The sequence below is a fragment of the Choloepus didactylus genome, chromosome 15 (assembly GCF_015220235.1).
Source record: "Choloepus didactylus isolate mChoDid1 chromosome 15, mChoDid1.pri, whole genome shotgun sequence".
NCBI lineage: Eukaryota > Metazoa > Chordata > Mammalia > Pilosa > Megalonychidae > Choloepus > Choloepus didactylus.
The window spans coordinates 79,512,478-79,521,175 of record NC_051321.1 but is presented as its reverse complement, the minus strand read 5'-3'; the positions used below and the strand labels follow the sequence as shown (position 1 = coordinate 79,521,175).

The 8,698-nt window shown below is 38.8% G+C and overlaps 1 pseudogene; it reads right to left on the bottom strand.

The window, feature by feature from the left end:
* Nucleotides 1-729: 729 nt before the first annotated feature.
* On the bottom strand, nucleotides 730-1,611 carry LOC119510902 (annotated as a pseudogene).
* Nucleotides 1,612-8,698: the final 7,087 nt, after the last annotated feature.

Below are 8,698 nucleotides of genomic sequence, written 5' to 3'. Positions count from 1 at the left end.
GGTTCTGACTTGTGATAAAATCATGACTATTATAAGGTTGTCTCTTCCTCTATGTATTTCTTATGATTGGATCCATCTATTTTGTAATTATATTATCAATTTTAATTATATTTTCAAGCGATTTTTGTTATATGTCTTTTATCTTTTTTCAACACAATGGAATCTCTTTGGGCCTTTTATTTGTTTTGTATTATATTATGTCTTACATTCATATTACTGTGCCTGCTCTATTTTGGTTGACATTACTTGCTTTATTTTTTAACTTCCTTCTCCTTTCATTTTATGTTTGTATCTTTTAAATAATTACCCACCAAGTTTGTTTGTTTGTTTTTTTTACAAGAAGAACATAGATTTCTTTGTCAATGTGTTTTAACAGGGATATTTGATACCCTTTAGATGTTTTGTGTTTTTAAAATAAATCATCATTGTTTATTTAGCAAGGTTATTTCTACATCAGATTGTGGTTTAAAAGCAGTTACTATATAAATGTGATACGAAGACTAATGTACAATCAATAAGTCTTCTTAAATCATTCTTCCATGGATTTTTCCCATCTTTCTGCTTAGCAGTAAAAGGAATTTTTAGGTTTATATAAGCAACATTCTTTACAACTGCTTTATTAACAGAAAATTAGTATATAAACAGTACTGGGCATGTAGTAAGAAAGTCACAGGACATTAAGTTCAATTGTGCAGCTATGATACCTAGCGTGAAAGAGTTTTTGAAACCTTAAGACTGGGTGATCTGCAATGTTTCCGACGTGTCTTCAATTGCCTTTAGAGAGTATTTGGTTTCCTTCTTACTTCGACCTGCAAGCTAATAAGCTCTGTTTATTTGACCAGCTGCCCAACTAACATATTCCATGTTGTCCTTTTTCGTTTTTGCACTTGCTTTTGGATTAGAAGCAATATGACTTGCGGACATATAAAGCCCAAACAAAGCTCTCGTATTTCCGTTGCTTGGTTTCAATGCCTATGCAAAACACTTTCTTGAAAGTTCAAGGTTTTCAAGTCCACCCTGGATATATTTAACTTCAGCATACTGCTGGCAGTATAAGGGGTTGTGTGGATTAGTCACCATAAGCCCCTCTAAAGAAAAGGCTGCTTCTGCATAGTCTTGTTCACTGATACAAAGCTCTGCAAGCTCATACCAGGTTTCTTGGTCTCCAACAAATTGTCCCAGATACTCATTCAGCTCTCGAATGTCCTCCACAATTTCCCCTGGGCTTTTCAAATATGAATCTTATGCTTTCTTGCAACAGTCTTGGCTCTTCTTGTAAAATTTGGTCATACAGCTGTATAGTATCAACATATCTTTCCATGGCTTCAAATCTCATGCCAGTTAGTTGCTTGACTCTGAGACTGCCAGGGAATTGTCTTCCTGAAGACAAAAGAATGCCAAGTCATCTCGACCATAGTCTAGAGCTGCAATCATTACCTGTACATATATGATCCAAATATCATCTCTAAGCTTAGAAGCATATTCAGTAACTAACTCCTCTCCAACTTCCACTATTTTTGCACAATTTGGGGAGTTTTCTTCTCTCCATTTTCTCATTTTATCTCACATTTCTTCCCAGGTGACATTGTAAAGCTCTGAGACCTCTGCCATCTTCCTAGAACATAGATTTATTGTTATTACTGACACTGAATTCTAAGATCCACCATGCCAAGTGCTGCCTTGACATCTGTGAGCCTCACAGGGCCCCAAAGATGCAGCTATGCCCATTACCCAGCAGGAAAGGCTCCCCACCCAGTTAATTTTTCTTTCACCTGTACCAGCTGCATTCCATTTGGTCGTCAACATAATAGACTTCTGTCCCCTACCGGCCTGGGGAATTATTCAAACAAATGACATCCTGCTGCAGGAACCAGGGGTCACCTCTCTCTCTGGACACTATGAAGCCTGCTTCTCCCAGATCCTCCTGGGTCCCCCTGCTCCTGCATGGTGAGTGGTGTGCCCGTCCCCCATGGCTGTGAGTGTCTGTGACTAATAAACTTTTGCAGATCTCCTAAGGCCAGTGTCATGTGTAGGGTACTTGGTCATCATACACTACTGAGGGCAGGGAATTCCTCCTTCACCAGTGGAGTGAATAGGAGGTGATCAGGACAGACATATTTGGACTTTTTCAGCAATTTTATTCAATATTATCCCTTTAACAATCTTTGTTTGTTGTCATTTTTTGTTCCATTTGTTTAAGCTAATCAATTCTCTTTTTTCTTTTATGCTCTAATGGTTTGAAAATTGCTTATTTCTGTTATGTGTTTATATTTATATTTTAATTTAATTTTTTCTGTCAGGTTGTAGTCATTATTTATATTATTCCTCAAAGAAGACAAGAATCTTAACATACTCTTACTTGTTTGCTTCATACATTCTGTGTCCACAAATGTTGAGAGTGTTTGAGGTTGTTGTTTGTTGGTTGGTTTTTAATACTTACTTAGAATTAATAATACATTCACCTGTATGATAGATACTACTTTTCATACTATGGATTCTCATATCTCTTCTATTTCCTGAATTCTTTGTGTGTGTATTGCTGGATAACTTTCTCAATACTTATTTAATTAAGATTTATGTTTGGTAAATTTTCTGCATTAATTTTTGTCTGAAAATATTTTCTTTTTTCCCTCTGAATTAAAAAAAAATACATTTCCACATACACTTGTGATGGGTAGCTTGTAACACACCAATGCCACACTTGCCCAAGATCTACTCAAAAAGTCAATAAACATTTTACGAATCTCTTTGAAGGTACTGGATAGCTTATGAGGCAGTCAGGATTTAAGGAGCCATCTGGGTGCCACTTCTCCCCTTAGGACATCTGCTGCCTCAATGCAACAATGAGAGGTGGAGAAGTATGTCAGAGGCCCACATCCAGAAGGCCAAGAAAGAAGCAAGCAGAGAAGTCACAGTCTCATGGGGCTTGTGAGACAAAACCTGGAGCTAGAGGCTGCCATGACATGAGAGGCCATGATTTCTGAGAGAGGATCCTGACAAAACAGTGAGAATGACACTCTGCAGTGGTTTTTCTCTGAAGGGAGTTGCCAGTTTTTAGGCTGTGCAGGACTAGGGTCTAAAAATCAAACGGAAAGTGGATCAAAAGTTGAGCTGACCTTTCAACAGTCTCTTTTCTTTCTTTCTTTCTTTCTTTCTTTCTTTCCTTCCTTCCTTCCTTCCTTTCTTTCTTTCTTTCTTTCTTTCTTTCTTTCTTTCTTTCTTTCTTTCTTTCTTAAGAGAGACAAAAATAAAGTTCTATGGCCTGTGAATGAAGAGGGAGCTTGGTAAACATCCCAGGCTCACAGTTGGGACAGCAGGAGGGGTACAAGACTGAGCTGTTCATGGTCTGAAAACCAGCCTCAAGTCAGCTCAGTCCCTGATGAATTGAGCAGAGGCCAGGGAAGGGGTTAATGCTCTGTGGAGGGAGATGATATCACACTGAACCTCCACTACCTTTCATACATTCCATCCAAAATCAGAGTTGAAAAACAGACCCACAGTTCCTCCAGGGATTAGTTTTCTTAATTTAAAATAACTGTGGTAAAATACTTAATGAAATAGAAAAAAACAATGGAGAATTTTTCCAGAAAACTATCATCTAAAGAAAAGTTTATGTGAAAATTGTAGAACTGTTAAATAGAATACCTCAAATTTAAAACACATCAAGATACTGTGGATTATTGTAGGGTATGTGAATATATCTCAATAAAACTGTATTAAAAATAGCTAGCAAAAAAAAAAAAATCCACAATAGGTGGGTTTAAGTAGCAGATTGGACATAACTAAAAGGTGAGTCAAATAAAAGGAGGTTGATAGAAAAGATTCAGAAAGAAGTAGGAAGGGACAAAAGATAGAGAAAATAGAGAAAAGAAGATTAAAGACACAATGGATACCAGGAAATGGTCTAGCATGTATTCAGTTTGAGTCCCAGGAAAGGAAGACAGACATAAAATTGAAAAGAAGCAATATTAGAATAAATAATATATAAGAATTTTCCAAAATTGGTGAAGGATATAAAGCCACAAATTCAAGAAGTACTGTCACTACCAAACAGAATAAATACAAACAAAATCACACAAGGCACATTCTACTAAAACCTTGGTTAAAAAACAAAGAGAACAATTCTAAGAGCATCCAGAAAACAGTCATACCACCTTAAAAAGGAGCAATGGTTAAATAGAGCTCTGACTTGTGACTAGAAATGATGAGAACCAGAATTCAAAAGCACGATCTCAGTAAATTCTCAAAAAGAAAAGCAAACCTAAAATTCTACAAGAGAGAAAATTTTTGTCAATGATGTAGTTCCACCAAATAAAACAAATCTGTGAGTTGATAACTAATCATTTAAAATTATTTTAATTTTTTCAATTGTCCCTATTTCATTTTGAAAATGTCCTGGCTCAAATGATAAATTTCTCGATCACCTAGGTATGGGGTAGTATCTTTGGCCCTTTCTGGAGACTATGGCTGAGCTTGGTCTCTCCATACTGCATTGAACAGAGAGTTTGAGTATAATTGTTTCGAAAAGGAAAAGAGAAAATTTGTTTACATAGGAAAAGGGAAGTCATGTTAGGCAGGCAAAAAAAAAAAAAAAAAAAAAAAGGCAAAACAAAACAAAAAGCAAAGCAAAACAAAAGAAAACAAAAACCAAAAACCAAAAGGCACACATGCGTGTGTGTAATTCTCTTATTACTGAGAATTTGTTAAAATCATAGCCTCTATAAGGCTATGGAAAGAAATAATGCTACTCTTTTGTCTATAGGTCCCTCTTTTTGTAGGTCAGTTATTTTATTGTCTTCAGATAATTGTCCTATGAACACATATAAAGACGAAAAAGGATAAATGTGTAGCCTTGTGGGTATGATGTATTTAATCCAGTGCTGTTATGGTAAATGTTTGACCACCAGCTCTATAAAAACAAAATATCCTGATTCGTGGAGTTTTCCAATTTATGCTGTGTCTCACCAGGGCTGATTCAAGCTTCCAAACGTGAAGTAAGGAAGAGACCCTTTTATAACATTTTTTACCACATAGGTGTACTCTATAAATAACCTCAAGGACATAGGCAATGAATGTTAAAATTAGAAAATGATGAGTTTTGAGTATTTATTACCATTGATTTTAATACTTTTTATTTAATATTAAGTCTGTGTAACTTACTTTTTAAGCTATGGCTGTGTCTAACCACGATCTCCCCAAATTCTTGTAAACGTAACACTGGGCTCTTGTGAGCTGGGGAAAGCTGGCTGCAGTACTTCCCTGAGACTACTGTGTGTTTGCTTCCCTAATGTCAACAGCTGTGGAAGAGGTAGAAACTCAGAGAAGAAGCCAGTGGAAGACAGACCCCAGACGAGTGAAAGGCGCCCCCCGCCTATAGTTAAGCTTCAGTTGCTTGGGAGTCTAGAGGCCTCAGCTTCTGGAGAGTGGGTGTCAGGACATCAAGATTGCATGGTGTTTGAATAAAGCTGTTAAAAACAAACAAACTTGGAATGACATGTTTATGTGACATAAAGCATGTGGAAGCAGGTGAGAAAGCGTTCCAAAAATCCTGTCTTTCCCTAGATCCCCAAGTTTGTCTAGATTTCTGTTAGTCTGGTTATTCTTCTCAATTTGTTTCTGAGCTTTTGTAAAATTTTATCTCCTTGTTTTCTTTTAACGTGACCACTTTTTCTCACGTGTACCTTGGATGCAAATGTAACCCCAGGGTGAGCTGGGGGCCTTCCTGTTCCTCAATGCATAAGTAGTATTAGTTCAAATTCCCATTCTACAACTTGGGAAATGTCCCATGTTCATCCAAGAATATTTTCAGGGGATTATGCTTCCTGGGTGCCTCTAGCTCAGATCGCCTGCTTCCCCTTTTGGGTTACCCATGTGCTGGTACGGATGTATTATGTCCTCCAAAAAGCCATTATCTTTGATGCAGTCTTGTGTAGGCAGGAAACTATTGGTATTGATTGGGTTGGAAACTTTTGATTGGATGTGATCGCTCAACTGTGGGGCGAGATTTCACTGGATAATTTCCATGGAGGCGTGGCCCCACCCATTCAGCGTGGGCTTTGATTAGTTTACTTGAGCACTATATAAGCTCAGACAGAAGGAGCAAGCTTGCTACAGCCAAGAGGGACACTTTGAAGAACGCACGGGAGCTGAGAGAGTAGCTGCAGATGACAGACATTTTGAAGACGACCATTGAAAGCAGACTTTTGCTCCGGAGAAGCTAAGAGAGGATGCATGCCCCAAGAGCAACGCAGAGTGACATTTTTGAGGAACTGCAGCCTAGAGAGGAATGTCCTGGGAGAAAGCCATTTTGAAACCAGAACTCTGAAGCAGACATCAGCCACATGCCTTCCCGGCTAACAGAGGTTTTCCGGACGCCATTGGCCATCGTCCAGTGAACGTACCTGATTGTTGATGACTTACCTTGGACATTTTATGGCCTTAAGACTGTAACTTTGTAACCAAATAAACCCCCTTTATAAAAGCCGATCCATTTCTGGTGTTTTGCATTCTGGCAGCATTAGCAAACCAGAACACCCCTTAAAGCTCCATGTGTGTGGTCCCACTTGGGAGACTGACATGAATAAGCACAATTACCTACTAACCAAAGACCTTTTAGTGTGTAGAAGATCTTGACAATGTTTGGGGAGAAAACTTACAAGTAGCCAACAACTGGATATTAGCTATTCTCGGTCTTTCTAAAAGATTCTAAATTATTTTTATCTCCTAGAGGTCCAGCCTCCTCCCAAGCAGCTCAGTACACTCTTCAAAGAAGCAAAAGAAATAAAACTAGTGAAAAGTCTTTTATTTTTTAAAATTTGTTTTTAATATGTACGACATTGCAGTACCCTACTTGCCTCCTCCACCATCCCCCTACCCGACCTGGCTGACCATGTGGAAGAATTCTAACCTCATTACAGCCTTCCAGACCCTTGCTACTCAAAGTCACCATGCGTGGAGGCTGGTATTGGCTTTGCCTATAGTTTGCTAGACAAGCAGAATCTCAGTCCCCCCACACTGCCCTGACTTGCTAAATCAGAATCTGTATTTTAATGCACTACCTAGTTAACTTTTAATATATGATATATTTTAAGAAGCTCTCTCCTAAAGGACTTAAAAGTTTTGCACATCATGCCCTAAAAAAATGTCAACATGGAAAAGATGTCATGTATTTTGAGTGTTCCCACTACTCAGCCTCCTTCCCCATCCCATGGTGTTGACAGGAGGGGAATGTTAAGAACCTCACATCTGACCTCCACCTTCACCCCTCTCTTACAGACAGCCCTTTCATCAACAGAAGTATTTTCCTCTTCAGGTCAATCATCAGTGTTCTGAAGTTTGGTTATCCTTTTCTCTTGGTCAACAGATATTTTTCTCTCTTTTCAGTGGCAAGTAATTGTAATTAGGAAAGATATTTCAACTGCTCAGGGATAACAGGGCTGAAATCCCAACAGTGTTTTGCTCTTCCTCTCATGGCCTCATGTTGGCTGCTTTAGCTCCAGACATTGCACCCATTATCCATGTAGGGAAAAGGAGGTGGGGAGAGAGGAGGGTTGGGTGGTGATTCAGTCAGAAAAGCATAGTTTTCCTCAGAAACCCCAGAGAACTCCCCTATGTCTTGTCCAGAATCCATAACACATGGCTGCCTCTGCTTCAATAGTGTATTAGAAAATATAGTTTTAGTTTTGTCTTTCCAGACAATATAGCAGAAGATCACCCAGGTGAGATATTTGGGATGGAATATTGAGTGAACCAAACTTGTGCAATCTGCCACAGTGATTACCTCCCCCCTTTGAAAATGAAGATTTTGAACTCAGATAATTTTTTTTTTTTTTTTAAATTTCCACATGGGGTGCTTTGGGAACAGAATTTGAATTCAAGTTGAACACTCTAGAACATCACAGCTGCCTCTGATTTTCTTAGTTATTGATAATGAAAACCACCCAGGAATAATAGGTTGGTTCACAGAGACTGTAAAATATTAACACTCTACAAAATTCTCTTCCTTTTTCACTTTCTTCATATTCAAAACTTAGTGAATGATTCTTTTTTACAAAAAAAAAAAAAACTATTTTTCTTAGCCTTTTTCTCCCTTCTCTCCTTGCCCCCTCACTAACTTGATATGCACTGGAGTACAGAAGGTCAGATGGGAAGACACCTTGCAGCTGAACTGAGCTGGAGAGACGTCAACTCACCTTGAAGGAGGAAAGGGCTGATGAACTCATCTACAGGACCACACGGTCAGATGCCCTTGGATGAAGAGGGCAGGAATGGACTGTCCATAATGCTATTAAAGCATGAAAATCAGCTGCTCAGGGGAGCAAATGGGGGGATGGCTATCTTTCACAAAACAGAAAAATCTTTGGCAGCTCACCATTTTCTTGTGTGTGTGTGGTGGGGCAGGGTGAGGAGGAGTGTGTGTGTGTGTGTGTGTGTGTGTGTGCTAGTCATGGAACGGGAGACTGCTCACTCTATCCAGAGATCTGAGGAACTAGACTGTCTTGGAGTTGTCAGAGAGGAAAGATGAGCTTGCTTCTAAAAAATCCCTACTGCACTTGTTTTTCTGTGAGGCAAGAATTCCAGTATATTCTCCATGTCTTTGGCTCATCTTCCTCAGAGGAAGGTCTATTGAATCCCTTAGCCAGGAGAGGAAGAAAGTGGAGGTGACTTAAGAGTGGCACCAAGTTCTTGACAGCTTGTC